Genomic DNA, 18,830 nt, shown 5'->3' on the forward strand with positions numbered 1-18,830 from the left:
CAGTAGCTGGCAACTAGCACCAAGGGTAGAGTGAAAGAAGGGAGGATTGGTACGGCTGATGAAGGCAAGAGATAGCAATTCGCAAGAGGCAAGCAGTATACTGCCAGATCAATTAAAGTTTTATAAGAGCACTACCAGCCTTTTAAGAGCCAGGTGCAATGAAACAGTAAGCAAAAAGACTCCATGAAGAATAGCGGAAGAGAAAACACAACATGCACATTAATATTAGCTAAAGGTAATTCAATTTTATACATGGGGCCTCATTACGAGTCCGCCGGTCCGGACATAACGTTGCCGGTATAAGCATACTGGCACCGTTTACCGGATCGGCGAATTCTAACCATCGAACCTGGAAATACCACCACCAGAAACCGCCACCGTGGAGTCAACGCAGCCGAAAACTGCATCGGCACAGAAACCCCCCCAATACCGGCAATATGTAACACCGTGCACATTACAAGTAGCACGGACATGGAAACTCTGCCATAAAAATGGCGGAAATTCCGTGGACATGGTGCCGGTATTAGCGCCACCGTGGACATGATGTTAAACAGTGCCTGGTGAGCTGAATCAGTCCATAGGTGCACCAAAGGAGCCCACAAAAGGGCCACACCCACATCCAGGTGAACACCAAACACAACTATGCAGGTAGCTGCAGTAGCAGCATTGGGACTAGGGCTATTGAACCTACAGGCAGCACTGTACATGGTGGCAGTAATGGTGCAGAGGAGGAGGAGGCGGAGGCGGAGGAGGCACAGGCACCAGTTAGCAAACCCATCACCCATGCCAAACCCAATTGTGCAGGTGGCACGACCCCGCAGGCAGCCTGCAATACCCCGCATCAGGGCCTCACCCTGACTCCAGGACAGATCCACACATTATACCGGCTGGACCATCCAACAATCATGTACATCACCACGATGATTAAGGACGACATCAGCAGACGCATTGGCATTTTTACCACAATCCCCCCTTCTGAAGGTGGTGTTGGTACTGCATTTTCTTGGCACTGGAACATATCAGCACACTGTTGGTGAGCTTCACGGGCTCTCACAACCCTGTTTTTCAAGAATACTGGGCCTGGTACTGGATGCCCTGCTGCACCATGTGTCGGAACATCTCGCTCTACCCCGTACCCTTGCCCAGGTCATTGCGACCAAGTTGGCCTTCCATTCCATTGCCGCCATGCCAAATTGCATTTGTGCAGCAGACTGCACCCACATAGAGCTCACAGTACTACGTGCAATAGAGATGGTGTACCGTAATAGGAAACTGTATCACTCAATGAATGTACCGATGGTATGTGACGCTGGACAAGTAATAACACATTGCTGTGCACGTTTCCCACGGTCAACACATGACTCAATGCTCCTGTGGAATTCGACATTGCCACAGTACATGGAACGCTATGCTAGACAAAGCACATGGCTATTGGGTGAGTACAACTTTCAATGCATGGGCCCTGTGAAAGAGGGGGTGCCCAGGGCAATGACGTGTGTGAGTGGCCTGCTACAACTGCAAATGCATCACCCTTTGTCCCATGTAATGGACAGTCACCACAACCCACAAGTCACAAAGCTACACATGACAGGTGGCCACAGTGTGTCAATACACACCCTGGCAAAGGAGATGCAGAACCAAGACTAGTACAAGCTCATACAACTTGAGTCAATTGATAAAGCCACCCACGTTATGCACCACTGCTCCCCCAATGCACATGAAGTATAAACTTGAGACATACTGCCTCTACCACTTTATCACAGTGGGTTGAGTGACTCCTCCAAGCGTTCTGGAAAGATCGATTGGACACTTTATCACCCAGAGGAATGAATGAACAATTTGATTTGAACTGTTTTCTATAAGTTGATTCGACCCACGAAAAAACAGTTTTTTTCGGACATTCTACCGAGTTGGACTACCTTATGTGGAGCATATGAGCACCGTCTAGATTGCATCCTATGAAGGATATTCCTATTGTTGATCTCCTATAACCTATATAGTTTACTCTGATGTATAACTGCATTTTTCTAATGATTTTTGGTATTATGATTTTGTGTATTTTCTTACTTATGTTTAATTGTATTTTTCCCATAGTTAACTTTTATTGTTCTTATTTTCTTTATCAAATTTTTTTTGTGTTTTTGCATGCTCAGTCATGTGGCATGTTAAATATCTAATCGACAAGGCACCATAATTTTAGATATCACTTAAACATATACAGGCATATATACACCAGACTTATAAGTCTGCAGCGCCGACATGATGCATTCTCCTTAATAGAGACATTATATCAGCCATAATGAGAGACTGACCCAGCTGTCAACCTTAATATTTAACATGTCAGTAGTATCACACTGACACTAATATAGGTATTGTCACTCTAACATGCAGGCGTAACCCTTTTTCTTTCTTTGAAGCCCCTAGCAATATGGCGCCACTCACATGGACAAGCATCCATGTTGAAGGTGGCAGTCACCATAGCAACCGGAGCCTCGCTCCCAGAGTAACACTTAGCGTTTACTTAGGTAGGAGATGGCAGCGAACAATGAGTCAGCGTGATACGGCTTTGACACAGCATTGACTCTGTACAGAAGGTATGTGAAACGCACAAAGATAGGTCTGTTCGGGACTCGGTAATGTACCGTTCTGTGTTTAATGAATGTTATAATACATAAACAGGTCTATGTTTGCACCTGAACAACAGCGGTCACGCTGTACATTTAAAGGTACTTAAATAGGTCTACGTGTGTACCTGATCAAAAGCGGTTACGCTGCATATTGAAACACAAGCAATTGCGCTTGTGGACGAAATTTTTTGAAAGGTCAGATTTTTGAATACTAGTGTAATTTGCACAATAGAATAATCTCCCTGCATGTGCCCACATTGAATTAACTATTAGGCACAACAATATAGCGTTTAGGTCACTGACAATTACTTTGGCAGCATGTACGCCTTTACACGAGGTGCATTAACACATTAGCATATATACATGATGTAGGGGATTTAGCAAGGAGACAACCACATGCGTAATGTGATACTACAACAGAATATGTTGGCGAATTGTATTTCTAATTAAGAATATTTATGTATCTCTCCTTTTGCATGTATGTTTTTATGTGCGTGGGTACCCTGTTTGCTTTAATGCATGTTTCCTTCAATTGTTTTATGTTTTCCAATTTGTTATGTTTGAATCTGATTATGTTGTTATTTTTGTACTGTTACATTACTGAATACTGATGTTTGCTGTTTGGCTATTATTTTGATTAGACAAGGCCCTGATGAAGGACTACAAAGTCTGAAATGCATTGGCCACCTTATGATATTTGCTTATAAAAAAACAACAGCACACTGTCCTTTGGAATCTTTAGAATAAATCACAGAACTTAAGAATCAAACATTCGTTAAATTGGATTATTGAGAAGTTAAAATATTTGAAGAATCCCAACGGGATATAAGGGTGTGCGCCCACACCGCAGGCAAGATTGCCTAGGTCTTTCTTCACATAGTCCATTTCCTTCGTGCTGACACATGGGAGCATGGGTCGGTGGGCTGCACCCCAAAAGTAGCACTATCTACTGGTAAATTCATGCGCAAAACAAGATAACCACAGGGCCCGCTCTAACTCTCAGTTCTCTCACTGGTCCTCTATGTGTGTACATCACTGCACAATGCCATACTTGCCACCCACTACTGGGCGTAAGGGCAACTCCATATGCACAGCAAGTTGTTGGGAAAAGTCCAAAAGCCAATGTCGACAACAATGAACCAAAAATGGTAATCACCCACTGGTCAGACCGCTGCCTGGGCCATATGGTTGATTGACTAATGACACATCATTGCACTGCATCTGATGAAGACATGTACACCACAAACATTGACATGTCCCCTCCATTTACATCCCATGTAGGTGATGCACGATATGTACTCACGCCATGGCTGATGACCCCTGTACGGAGGCCAAGGATCAGGCATGAGGAGGCGTTCAACAGGGCACACGTCCACACAAGTGGCATCATCAACCAGTGAAGACAGGTAAAATAGTGCTTGTGTGTGCCATGCTGCACAATCTGTGCATGCGCAGGAACATTCCGCTTCCCCCAGACACAGAGGATGATGATGGAGTTGATGATGAAGATGGGGATGGGATGGCTGCACTCCCTCGCGGGGGGCACAAGATGGACAACATGCACGGGATACACTCATTCGCATTTACTTTTGAGAGACTGCACATGAACAGCATTACATGTATATGAAGATGCAGGTAAATAAATGGATTGATTGCAAATGAAATTACGGATGTCCACTCGTGAAAAAGTTTTCAAAGGTGATTTATTTTTAACAAAGCAGGAAAGAAGGAGTATTGATAGGAAAGTTGTACACCTGTGCCCACCCACCACCCAAACGTACCCAACCCCAACCAGGCCCCAAAACACTAACCACATAATGGACCTCCCCCACCACCCAAACGTACCCACACCCAACCAGGCCCCAAAACACTAACCCCATAATGGACCTCCCCCACCACCCAAACGTACCCAACCCCACACACCCATTGTGTCCCTGAATGTCCTCTGGACAGCCATTCCCACATGACACTATTTCCGGGGGCGCTTGTGCGCATGAGCGTCCTTTCCGGGGGGTCCAGTCACCCGACTGGAGCGCCTCCGTGGGCTGGCAGTGGTGAAGCTTGATGGGGTGGTGCTGGTGGACGGCACTGGTGGTGTTATTGTTGGCACACGTCCAAGAAATGCCTGCTGGGCAACCAACATGGACTCTGCAATGGTGGATGTGAAACTGTTGCCTTCCCGGACATGGCGTGCCAAGGTGACGATGGCAGTGGCAAAACGTCCAATGGCCATGGAGAGCTGACACACTGATGTGGCATTGCTCTCCCGCTGCAGCCTGGCCTCCTCCCACTGCAGCCTGGCCTCCTCTCGCTGCTGCCTCGCCTCCTCCCACTGCAGCCTGGCCTCCTCCAGATGCCTTTCCACAAGCTGCGTTAGGGTGGCCTGCTTATCCTTCATCCTCTGCATGCGGGCACTCAGCTCTGCCATGGAGGGCGTTGGTGACCTCATGGGAATATGCATTGAGGGGGGCTGAACTGTAGGTTTGTGAGGGATGACAGGTCATCCATGTTGTCCCTCTCCCCCTGTCCTCCTAGTTCAGCCTGCATGGCTGGGGCACTGTTGTCACTGAATGCAGCCTCCTCCGCAGTGCAGATGGTCTCCAGGATGGGATCTGTGGCCATGGTTGGTGTGTGTGCCACTTGTGTGGTGGCAGGCAGCATGGGGATGGTGGCGTCGGCCGGTGCATCCGTGCCAGATGCAGCTGGTTCCTGTGTTCCGGAGCAGCTTGCCTCGTCCTCCTGGGCAGGGGTGCTGCATTGGCTACGTGCAGGTGAACGTTGCCTCGCCTGTTGGGCATTGTTGCTGTCACTTGACATGGCTGTGGGGATACAGAGGGCATGCTGTTAGTTGTTTGCTGGTACATGATGACTCCATCACATGTATCAAACTGGACGATCAGTGAGCACTTGCATGTACACACATATGACTGTTGATGCACTCAGGTGTATGTGTCTCTGCTTGTACTCAGTCATGCACTGTGTGCATGTCCAGGGGCCATGCATTGGGGGTGTGTTGCTTCTCATCTGGGTTATCAGTGTGTCCATTGGGTCACTCCTGCCCTGACTGGTGGGGGGGGGGGTTATCAATGGGTCCATTGGGTCACTCCTGCCCTGACTGGGGGGGGTTATCAGTGGGTCCATTGGGTCACTCCTGCTCTGACTGGGGGGTGAGGGGGTTATCAGTGGGTCCATTGGGTCACTTCTGTCCTGACTGAGGGTTTATCAGTGGGTCCATTGGGTCACTCCTGCCCTGACTGGAGGGGTTATCTGTGGGTCAATTGGGTCACTCCTGGGGTCCATTCACACTCATGGCTTTGTACTCTGTGCACTTACCGGCATCTACAGGTGGGCTCACTTCTGCCTCTGCATCGCCAATGACATGTATGCCCTCAAGGTGGAGGACACTGCTGCAGTGCTCCTCCCATGACTGCAGTTTCAGTGGGGATGCAGGGCCTCCACCAGTGCCAGTGCTGTGCTGGTGGTGTGCAGCAATGAGGTTGCGCACTCTGAGCCTGAGGTCATCCCACCTCTTGTGGCAGTCCTTCACGCTGCGAGTTGTCACCCCAACTGCTGTGCACTTGGGTGCTGCTTCAGCCCACACCTCCTTATGGCGTTGGTGGGTGGCGCGCCGCTGTTCTATGCTGAAAATCATTTCCGCATTCTGCTACACTATATGGTCCACAAGCACTGTCAGCTCTGCCTCACTGAAGCACTGCTTTCGGTGCCTTCATTCTGGGAACCTGGATGCCATGGTGGTTGATGGTTTTTGCTGCTCAGGGAGGTAATCTGGCCCGTGGTGTCTGAGGATGGCAGTGGATTGTGGTTTAAATAATGGCCGCCTCTCTGTTTCTGGTTTTCGCGGTCATGGTATTTCCGCTTCCGGTGATTCTGTGTCCATGGCGGCGGGGGGCGGCCAGGGGTTTTGCACTGTTTTTTGTGGTGGAATGTCCATTTGCGCGGGTGTTTACGTGGCGACGGTGACACCGTTTCCGCATTGGTGTGGTGCACGCGACCGACAAGCCGTAATCAGCCGCTCATTCTGCAACCTTGCGGACACTGAAACTTTGTTACCGTCATCACGGAATTACCGCATTCCGGACCGGCAGACTAGTAATTAGGCCCATGGTCTCTTAGCACGTGACCCATACACAGAGAACACCTGCAATACTCCCTAAAGACACACATAGACACGAGGCGCAACACAAGGCTAAGTACAAAGGAATTGCCTGGGCTCATGGCCTGCGAATGAGGGATGGTAATTTTACATTGGAAGAATGACACATCATGGGATTCTCTCCCCCTACTCTATGTCTGAGGCTTATCCTGCCAAGCTGTCAAGTGTCCAAGGTTGGTTAGCAATGTGCCAACCTATCAATATATTTAAAGTCATGCCACCCATCAAGTAGTATGCCAGCCAACCCCTTGCCATGAAGATGATGTATGTTAACCTTTATCAATATAGGGGTCATTCCAAGTGGCGCCATCAGCTATTAGTAACCCATTAAGAATGTTTAACACGTCTAGAATATATGGGCCTCATTACAAGGATGGAGGTAGCCTTGTCGGTAAAACCGGCAAGGCTACTCACAAACTTGCAAGAAAGTCCGGCACCCGCGAACAGGCATTTTTTCGTGGGTGCCAGAATCGGGTGATCATAATCATAACGGTGCCTGTGCTACAGGCATGCTGTGCTTATGGGTGCATTTCCTTCCGACCAGGTCAGACCTGGCGGAATGAAAGGCACCTGCAAGCATAACTCGGAGTTTGCTGGTGCGGATACAATGGTACCGGCAAGATTACTGGTACCGTTGTAGCCGGACCGGCAAACTCGTAATGAAGCCATATATGTAGCCAAACCCACTAACCTATCCAGTTTCCTAAACTGATATTATGTCACATGATGTAGTACTTAAGTCATTGTTTTTGATTGATACGTTGAGTGCGAGAGACTTGAATGCTTTTATGCTGGCTAGGCTTTGTTTTGATGGTAATAAAGCTGGGTTTTGCACTTTGTCTGCTCCATCATTGAATCTGGTTTGCATTGACTCTGATTCCTGTGGGACTATATGGTATGTTGGGGCCATCTTAACAACATAATTCATCAACTAAAATGTATATATAAATTGTTAAGATTATGTGGTGAGCAAAAAGAGTAGGATTGTATGGTTTTCCCACATGCTCAATGGAAGCCTACACTTATCATCCTGCAAAGTAATTTGAGCCTACAAACATCCTCTGTAATTGAAACGGTACTATCAAGAAATAACAAAAGAAAAAAAAATGCATGACATGATCACATGCTTATTTTCATTGTCCACATAGCATGCCACTTTATGCGACCCTTCGACATCTAGTCACCCACATTGCTAGCCAATTCCTGTTCATGCAATCAAGCATTGTTTGTCGCCTCTTTCCATGAACGGTAACCTTTAAATGTGGTGCTGCTCCTCTACCTCTCATAAAACCTCGACCCAAAGGGTTGACGGTACATTTCCCTAATCCACAGGATTGTGTACCTCTTCATCATCCAATACTTTCTTTCTCCTTTGTTTCCCTGTGACACCAAATGCAAAGATTTAGCTCAATTAAGAAATTGCTAAATTAGATGGAAATCGTTAGATGAAATTGTTAAACATAATATGCCCTCTACAAAGTCCAGTGAACAATTTACTATACAATTGGACATTGATCAAAATCTTGTGGAACTATAAACCTTTTTGTGTGGATCGCTTTACATTTGATTCGCAATTCGACTAAACTATTATTATTGAGGAGAAATAACTGCAACACTAAATGGATTCATTAATGTGTACTCATTAAAACCGTGTTTATAAGTTATGATGTGGTGTGAATATATGTTCAGTTACATTCCTAAATATGATATTCTGAATGTGCACTTTCTGAAATCTTAATAACTGCAATATTTGCGCTGTGTGTCAAATACCAAAGGAGTTCTTAGAATTCTCCCAGGCATGTTCAGCTTGTTTTCTTTGTTCTAGCACAGCAGTGCCAAAGAACTCATTTGCATCCTGGTTCCTGGGTTTTGTTTAGAGGCTTTCAGCTTGTTTTGTTCCATTTCTTCCCAAACAGAAATGTCTCTCTATTAGGAGGAAATGATTACAGCTAATAAATGTTTCCATTTATCAAAGTAACCAAGTTTGCTGAAATGTTATTTTCAACTAAAATGATCATTTAGATAGTGAGCAAGATGTCAGTGTATTAGTGAATTGATAGCTCTGTGTAGCACTTTGTAATATAGCCTATTATGCCTGAAGAAAACCTTGGGGACGAAAAAAAAATCAAAATGATGTTGAAAGTATTTGCATAATTGCCATTTCTTGCAGAGATTCTTCAGACTTTGTTTTCTCTTTCTTTCTGTCACTCTGTAGACAGACTAATTGAAACAAAATGCTAATTTGCACCGACACATATGTTTTGAGGTAAATCGCTCATTCCCTTTGCTTTCTAAGTTGCAGCTTTGCAATAGGGCGGTGTATTAATCAAATCCAAGCGTGACAGGGATGAGCGCCAAATGTATTCCTTCCACAGAGCCAATTCACTAAGAGTTGTTTTCTGTGAATGCGACTCCCTGCACACAAGTCCACTGGTGCTCAGAGGGGACTTGTGTGCAAGAGAAGGAACTGACTGGTGCTGAAAGAGACCTGGAATCAGAGCCCCGTGTGCATGATTGACACTTGCATATGCATATGTATTGGTGACGTGGCCATATATGGGTGGGGGCTTAGGTCAACCCACTCTCCACTTAGGTTGGTCTTACAAATTTCCTTCAAAGCTGGGTTTTGAAACCTAGGCTGTAAAGATGTTTTGGGATTATCACGGCTATGATTCCTCTGCATTGCCTGTGCTGGAAAGGGCTGATTGGAGTTGAAGTCCCAAACAAAAGAGATCCAAATGCAGCCCTGTGTTTCCTGTCCTGAATTGGTAGCTTGTGCATGTTCCTTAATTCAAAACCAGGGAAGGACCCACTTATCACACCCCTTCTCACGGACCAGCTGCAAGCAGAGGAAATCTAGGTAACCTGCAAATCTAAAATAGACGTTAAACCCTCACTACAACAGGACATTGGCTACCCCCCTGTGTTCTTACCTTACCTTTCAAATGCCTCCAATAGATAACAGACAACAAGGTGGCTTTTCAGAGCCCCAATCGGGCTTCCTTTTCTTTGTAAACATAAAACAATAGTACATGAAAGCTGGTTGGGCTGACTTCCAGTAGGTGCCGAGGGTGCCTGGCTGCATGGGCATGCAGCAGCCTGGTCTGACCGTTTATGGCTGGTATCACCTGGCATACGTGGGCCCCAGGGAGGTAAGACTCCAGATAGGGCTGTGGTGCTCAATGGTTTTTCTTTTCTTTTTAACTTTCTCTCTCCTGCCAAGTCAACTCCTTGGTTCGGATATTCTGTCCATCACGTTCCTTTTTTTTACATTGCATCCAGCCCCATGGTGGGCTGGATAATGTAGTCCAAAATAATAATACACCAGGTTAGTGCAGGAAGTAAATACAAACACATAACATGCACAATAAATACAATTCTATCCCACTCGTGTGTCTCAGTTGTTACCTATACATTTCCCCTAGGGGACAAGCCATGTAGTCATCACTAGCTGGGTCTAATATGTTCCACGGGCTATACAAAGTTTGCAGATCACTGTTTTACCCATGTCAGAGTAAATGCACTTTTACATGTCCATGTCTGTTTTGGGTTTGACATGAGAAACTCATATGTAAGTGTTTGAGCTTTTCATATGCGTATCCATCAGTAGCCATGAAATACACCCACCCGTTCTGAATTGAGCTTTCCCTTGAAAGTGGCCTTTGACAGAGGATGCATGCACAGGGAAACATATTTAGTCACTTGTGTATCTCAATGACATCACTTTGATAGTGGTAGAGGTGCTTCATGATGTCGTAGTCATTGCTTTGTCGCTCCCTCTGCCAGAACATTCAACAGGTATCAGCAATTGCCCCATGCCAAGCCATGTGCTTGTCCAGATAGATGCTCTTTTAAGCACCTTTGGTCTTGTCAGTGTTAAGCGCTGCCTTTGACATGGCAGACTATGATATACTCTTAGCCCGTAGCCTTGGTTTTCCCGGAGTGGATCCCTGCTTCTATCATTCCAATGCAGCACTACTCCTCCTTTGAATGCCTGGTCTGCAGTCGCTCTTTCTCACCTGGCCTCACTCTCACTGTGGCCACTATCTACAGGCCATCAGGCCTGATCAACCTCTTCCTCTCTGAGTGGGCTGACCAACTCCAGCACTGCCACCTACATTATCGGTCATTTGACCCATGAAGTGTTTGTCAGTTGAGGGTTTTGTTGCTACTTTCTCTCTTCCTCTTGCACTTTTGACTGACTCACACCCTGGCACAGCCCTCTCTAACAGTTTCCTGATGATGTTTTCCACTTCCCAAATAGAAAGGGGTGAAAAGTTGAAAGGTTTACAAGTTGATTTGAAAGTGGATGGTCTGTTAGGTAGTTGTGTATAGTCAGGGTCAGCTAGTAATAAGGATTTTTTTGCGTTAATTTTGGCTTGTAGGCGAGCTATTTTGTCTAATAAGACCTTCTGAATATTGCTACACCATAGTGTGTCAGTAATACATTTGTCAGTGGGGGCAATAGGGGATTCTAATTCTTTCAGAATCTTGAAAGGTTCTTTAGTGTTCGATTCCGCTTGTGTAATACTTTTGTTGTAGGTATCTTTTTTAGCATGCATTATGGCCTCTTTGTAACTAGAAGAGGCTAGGGTTAGCTCTATCTTATTGGATGCTGTGGGGTGTTTTTTCCAGTGAGGCTCGGCGGTTCTTTTAGTTTTGCGTAATTCTCTTAACTGCGGCGTGAACGAGGTATTAAGGTGACGCTGTGGTTTAGGTTTCCGCAATTTTAAAGGGGCAATGGTGTTCAGTGCTTTGAGTATAGCCTGGTTGTAGATATCCACTAAGACTGTGGGATCAACATCTGAATCGATATTATTCAGAATAGGGAGTAATATAGGTAGGAGGCTGTCAGGAGTAATGTCTTTCTTATTTCTCGTGCAGGTGGCAGGGGCGATGATGGGCACCGCTGGGGGTAAATTGGCTTTGATAGCGAAGGTTAATTTGTGATGATCCGACCAGATGCAAGGGTCATTGGATAGGAGGTCGATAGGACAGTTGAGGTGGGAGAGCCAGTCTAGTGTTCTACCTTTGATATGAGTAGGTTCGTGGATAATGTGTGTATGACCAAGTTCGGATAAGGTGTTGGCTAGGTTATGGGCGTTAGTGTCCTTAGGATCGTTGAACCCGTGATAAAAGTCCCCAAGTAAGATGATTTGAGAATTAGGTTTGGTGTTTATGGTTATAAGTGATGCAATGTCCTCTATAAAAGAGGAGATGGGTTCTGGTGGGCGGTAAATAAGGTGCAATGATGCCGTGTGGTTGGGTGAGAGAGGGAGCTTAATTGATAGGGATTCTGCTGAGGGGATTTGAGCGTCTTGGATGATTTTGATGTCGAAGGTATTTCTGAATATGAGGGCGAGACCGCCTCCCTTCGTTTGGGTGGTATTTCTGTCAGATCTAATGATAGCATAACCACAAGGTATGGCGAGGGCCAAAGATGGGCCGGATGCAGCATTGAGCCATGTTTCTGTGACTGCGAGGAGATCAAGATTTTCATTAGTTATAAAGTCAGCTATATCAAGAGCATGGGCAGGAAGAGACCTAGCATTCACTAAGGCAGCTTTAATTAGTTTGTCTTTTTTGGGAGATTTTTCAAGTCGTATCGATTTTTCAGGTCGAATCTGTAGAGGGCTGTGGGCTAGGTAGTCTGAGTCAATGAGGGAGCTGGCAAGGTTACTACGGGCTCTTAGTCTAGAGTTTCTGGTTAAGATGCTGGGGTGGTGAGAGTAAGGATAGGTCGGAGTACTAGTTCTGGAATTCAATCTAGTGTTTCTGTTCAATAGGCTGCTAGGGTAGTGAGGGCATATATGAGTAGGTGGTCTAGTTCTAGTATTCAATCTAGTGTTTCTAATAGCTGTGGTACAAGGTTGGTTAGGTTTTGGTTTAGTAGCAAAGTGGCGTATCCAGAGTGCTGGATCATCCAAATACGGGTTTGCAGATGTCATGGTACTGGGACGCGAGGGGGGGGGTGGTTACCGTACATGAGCTGGTAAATGTGTTGTGAGTAGATTGAGGGTTGGGTTGGCTAGGCCAGTGTCTACTGTATGTATACAGGAGATGGATGAGAGTCGATAGGCACCAATACATGATGTGGGTGGCGTCACTAGTACTCAGGTAGCTGGAGACCTAATTAGCGACCTAAAGCACAACACTGATTAGTGAATTCAGTGTGGTCAGAGGGTAGCCATGAGGGGCAACACAGCAGTGGATATGGTCAGTAGGCGACCATAAGGTGCAACACAACAATCAATGTGGTCTGTAGGTGACCAAAAGGTGCGACACAACAATCAATGTGGACTGTAGGCGACCATAGGGTGCAACACAAGAGTCAATGTGGTCTGTAGGCGACCATAGGGTACAACACAACAGCTGACCAAAAGGTGCAACACAACAATCAATGTGGTCTGTAGGCGACCATAAGGTGCAACACAAGAGTCAATGTGGTCTGTAGGCGACCATAGGGTACAGCACAGCAATCAATGTGGTCTGTAGGCGACCAAAAGGTGCAACACAAGGGTCAATGTGGTCAGTGGGCGACCACAGGGTGTAACACAAGAGTCAATGTGGTCTGACAAGGATCATGAGACACCAGCCTACATGGGGCACGGGAGGCAGTAATAGGTGTTGGCTGTGTTGTGAGACGGAGACAACTGGAGACAGCAAAAGTGAACACTCTACACATACTAGGTGAACAGAGTATGGTGTGGATGTGCCATGCAGAGATCAGAGACACATAGCAAACTCCATTAGAAACCAGCGCTTGGGCATAGGTCTTACCAGATAGTTCCAAGTGGGGATTAATCCAGACGGTCAGAGCCTGCTCAAAGATAGTTCCAAGTGGGGATTAATCCAGACGGTCAGAGCCTGCTCAAAGATAGATAGGCGGCGCGTGTGCAGTGTAAAGTAGGTAGCGTAGGAAGAATAATGCAAAGTAAATAAGTGGAGCAGAGTCCAGCGCCGTGCCGCCAGGTGCGGACAGGGGCAGACAGGAAGGGCCTTTGAACTGCGGGCCTTCGGACGTGCAGGGCCGGCTTCCGCCTCCGGTCCTCACGTTCCGAGTAAATGCAAATGTGGTTGCTCGGCAACCAGAAGGAACGCAAGCAACGCGTTCGTGTCGGTGGCCATTTTGGGGTAGGTTCGCTCGGTCGCCTCGGGCTGAATCCAGGGATCCACTTCTGTCCCTGCGAGTTGCGAATGCACAGGGTGCAATCACAGTCAGGGTGGGGGTGGAGGCCACGAGACGCGTGCCTCCAGAGGATCAGGTCAGCTGGGGTGCAATCAGGTCATGCAATGGGGAGGATGCTGCTCCAGCAGCTCCGATCGAGCGCCGGAACGAAGAGCAGCCGTGAGGAGGTGCTGCAGGGCTCCTGCCCGGTGTGGAAATATCATAAAGCATGCTCTAAATAACACAAGACTTGCATTCTCCATTGCAAATAAAACTGTAAATATTTACTGACACTTACTCTCTGCTTATCTAAAAGATCCACAGATGTTTACATCAGCAACAAAGTCATCATGTGCACAGTGGGACTTCTGTAATAATAGCCTACATTGTTATTAAGGAATGCAAAGTTTGTAGAAGCAAATTGATAAATTACATTATGTCTAATGCCAGAAATGTTAATCTACACCATACTCTTTTTGTTTTTCTAAAGAAGGTGGGACAAAATTGCCACTTACAAAAAAAGCTACAGATGACAATTAATCTGGTATTCCGCTATTAACTTGTTCCAATCCTTAGTTGTGGTACCTCCCACAGCTACCCATTGGTGGGATAGATTGCATATTACTCTCATAACGTAGACATCGGTTGCCGACAAAATTGGAAGATGTGCAGTTGACACTGCCCTCAAAGTCGAGGGTTCATTCATTATCGGTTGCATCGCACTGGTGGAATCAGGTGCTGGACATGGTGTCAATTTCCATGCACATAATGCATGAGCTCCATGCATTTTATTTTGTGGTGCTTGTGTGATATCTGATACGCATTATCCACATCATCCCAGTGGACTTGCACCAGATGAGTTATCATGATTAATGTTCCCAGGCTTTGTGACAGAACATTAGAATGGCCACATTTTAGGGGCCGATTCATGGAACAAACGTGCGCCGAAAATCTACGCGTAAGCAGGCGCAAGCAGGCGCAAGCAGGCGCAAGCGGAAAAAAAGAGGGGCACGCGCACGCGTGCGATTCATGGAAGTCCCTGCGCGTGTCTTCCTCGGGATGTGCGCCAAACCCGTGCATGGCGCACATGTCACTGCAACATCCCGAAAGACGTGCGCGACGCGCACAGTGAAAGCGCACAACCTCTGCGCATACACTAGAAAGTGGGCGGAACACGGGGCGTAACGCGCGGAATGGGGAACAACTCGCGAAAACAAGGGCGTAACTGGGGATGTACTGCAGGGAACCAGACGGAACGCCCACACGCACCCGAACCACACGTATTCATGGAATCGAATAGGGCAAAGCCACGCACAGCGAAAGACACGCACAAGCCCAAAAACGTCCGCCACACGAAGGCAGGCGGTAGCGTCCCTGTGCATTACAAAAGTGGCAAAATACAGCAATAGTGCCTGTGCGAGCGGGGCACGTGTATTTCGGGGTTGCGCGGGAAGTTACACACGCGATCGGGCCTGGGGGAGCGGGCTATGTGTATTTTAGGGGTTCGCGTGAAGTTTCTCACGCGATCGGGCCTGGGGGAGCGGGCTACGTGTATTTCGGGGTTGCGCGGGAAGTTACACACGCGATCGGGCCTGGGGGAGCGGTCTACGTGTATTTTAGGGATTCGCGTGAAGTTTCTCACGCGATCGGGCCTGGGGGAGCGGGCTCCGTGTATTTCAGGGGTTCGCGTGAAGTTTCTCACGCGATCGGGCCTGGGGGAGCGGGCTACGTGTATTTCAGGGGTTCGCGTGAAGTTTCTCACGCGATCGGGCCTGGGGGAGCGGGCTACGTGTATTTCAGGGGTTCGCGTGAACTTTTTCACGCGATCGGGCCTGGGGGAGCGGGCACGTGTATTTCAGGGGTTCGCGTGAAGTTTCTCACGCGATCGGGCCTGGGGGAGCGGGCTACGTGTATTTCAGGGGTTCGCGTGAAGTTTCTCACGCGATCGGCCTGGGGGAGCGAGCTACGTGTATTTCAGGGGTTCGCGTGAAGTTTCTCACGCGATCGGGCCTGGGGGAGCGGGCTACGTGTATTTCAGGGGTTCGCGTGAACTTTCTCACGCGATCGGGCCTGGGGGAGCGTGCTATGTGTATTTCAGGGGTTCGCGTGAACTTTGTCACGCGATCGGGCCTGGGGGAGCGTGCTACGTGTATTTCAGGGGTTCGCGTGAGGATCGGGCCTGGGGGAGCGGGGTACCACTCACCGTCCGCCTTGCGTGTAGAAGAACGCGTAGCCAACACCCGCTGTGAAGTAATAGCGTGTGAACCCCAACGGATGGAAAACACACGCACCGCACGAAAAGCACATACAGAACATAAAGGCACGCGGGATCTCCAAGCCCTGCCAGGGCATCGCCCGTGCGCAAAACGTCACAGACTCACAGACACGCTTACGCTGTAAGGGCCTTTGGTCCAATGAAATCGCGTACGCGTGCTGACGCACTTACGCGCTAAGGGCCTTTCCTCGATTTTCACGCTGACGTGCAGGATTTTCACTTGCCAAATCACTCCGTATCAAGCTGGCCACGCGAAAACACACGGAAGACCACGATCCTGCCCAGAAGGCCGAATTACTGCCCCCCAGTGCACCGAGCAGCCTCCCACGTGCCATCTGCTGCTGCCTGCCTGCCTGCTGCCACCGTGCCCTGCCATTTGGTGCCTGCACATCAGCCATCTGCAGGTGTCCAGTTGCTGTGTCCACCCCTGCTGGAACAGAAGACTCCCGACTCGGATAACATCGCTCCACAGCCCAGCCCCAGGACCCAGTTGCCCACCCACTCCTGCCCCTGGGGTTGCCATGTCGGGCACATCAACATCTGGCACCAGTGGCAACCCCCGGCCAGAGGGGCAGAGGGGCACCAGCTTCACTGCCACCGAAGTTGGTGTCCTGGTGGAGCAAGTCCTGGGGCAGTATGATGCCCTCTTCGGATCGTCCCGCGCCAACAGGGAAGGACGGGAGAGGATCTGGGCCGACTGTGTGGTTGCCATCAACACGGAGGGGGTGGCAACCCGCACCATCCAGAAGGTCAAGAAGCGCTGGGAGGACTTGAGGTCCAGGACCCTCATGAAGGCCCGGCGCCTCGTGGAGGGGGGCCGGGGCCGCATGAGTTCCATCCAGTTGAGGGTCCTGGAACGCGCACACCCAGCGCTCCACGCCCAGGTCCTTGAGAGGGAGACCCGTCTGGAGTTGAGCGGTAAGTGGCCAAGCATTGCTGTGTGAGACAGGGCATGTTGCAGTGTGCTGGTTGTCTGATACTTGCCTGCATGTGTGACATAGGCCATGTACGCATGTATGTGTGCAGGGACATCATGGGAATGCATGTGCGACCTTTAATGTGTGAACCGCACGGTTGTTGCATGTGTTTGAATGCGACATGGGGAGCCCTGTGCAGATTGCACACATGAGAGCATGGCAGTCTCTGTTCCTGGACATGGGTGGGGGCGAGGGATGGGTGCTGATGCCAGATACATATGTGGTATCCATGTCTGTGTGCCTGACATGCGTGTCTGTGACTTGTGAGTGCCATGGATGCATGACACATGTCTGTGACAATGTACAGATTCACTGATGTAGCCTAGTCATCCTTGTATGCACTGTGATTGGGGTGTACAGGGCCAGATGGATGTGACTGAGGTGAAGTGTGTGCATGTGATAGGCATGACCCATGAAGCATGTGAGTCCCATTACATTGTATGATTCGAGAGTCCATTGGACATGCATTGAAATGTCCATGGCACGCACCATGACTGTCACTGTGTGTGTTTTGCCTGGACTGACACATGTGTTGTGGTGTGACATGATGGAAGTGTACTTTGACAGTGGCACTCATCTGCTATTGCTTCCTGTCTAGGGGACCATTGTACAGTACCCTGATGCTTGTGTTCTATGTCTCCCTCTACGCAGCGGCTAGTGAAGGAGAGGGCGGAGACGGCGCTGTGGAGCAAGGCGGCGGGGATGCCCCCACGGCTGCAGCGGAAGGGGTGGGTGAGCCCCCACAGGGGCCTGCTACGGCGGTAGACGACGAGGAGCCATCCAGGTTGGTGGTTTCCACAGAGGAGGAGGAGGCCGCCACTGAGGCGCACATGGGGCCTGGTGGGGGCATCCCTGCTGGTGCAAGTGGTGCAGTCCAGGGGCAGGGGCAGGAGGCAGCACAGGTTACCGTGGAGGGGCCTGTGCATGTCGCTGTCCCTGAACCTGTGGGTGCACCACCTTGCACCAGCAGGGATGCCCCGTCCCAGGCCCGTCCGCAGGTAGAGGGGATGTCCATGTCATCTGACGAGGGGACCACTGGCCGTGTGGAGAAGGTCCTGATTGGGGTCGCGATGCGCACGGCTGTGATTCGTGATGCCGTGCGTGCTTCCCAGGAGGAGCACGCACGTCATCACGAAGAGCACCGTGCCGACGTGGCCCAATTGGGATCGGCCATGTTCGGGGGTTTCCTGCATGTGTCGGCCAATCTGGCGGCCCTCTCCTCCTCTGTGGAGACTATACGCCAGTCGTTCTCCTTGCCGTCTTCCGGCCCAGATGCCACCAGGGCCCCCTGTGGACCTGCCCTGACCAATGCAGCCAGCTCGGTGGGGATCCCATCCCTGCCACAGTCGGGAGTCAGAGGTCCAGCAGGAGTGGACAACACAGCAACTGGACCCCAGCAGATGGAGGATGTGACGGCATCATCGGGCAGGGCACGTGCACGACGGCGTCGGTGGTTTCCATCATCCTGGATGCCGTTGTGCTGGCAGAGGCAGTGGCGCCGGAGGCAGCAGCAGGCTCGACGTGGGAGGCATCATGGCTCGGGGCCATCAAGATCAGAGGGGCAGGCATCGGCCGGAGGGCAGGAGAACCCTGGGATGGTAGTGTCTTC

This window comes from Ambystoma mexicanum, chromosome 6p, assembly GCF_040938575.1.
Source record: "Ambystoma mexicanum isolate Mex_15411 chromosome 6p, UKY_AmexF1_1, whole genome shotgun sequence".
NCBI lineage: Eukaryota > Metazoa > Chordata > Amphibia > Caudata > Ambystomatidae > Ambystoma > Ambystoma mexicanum.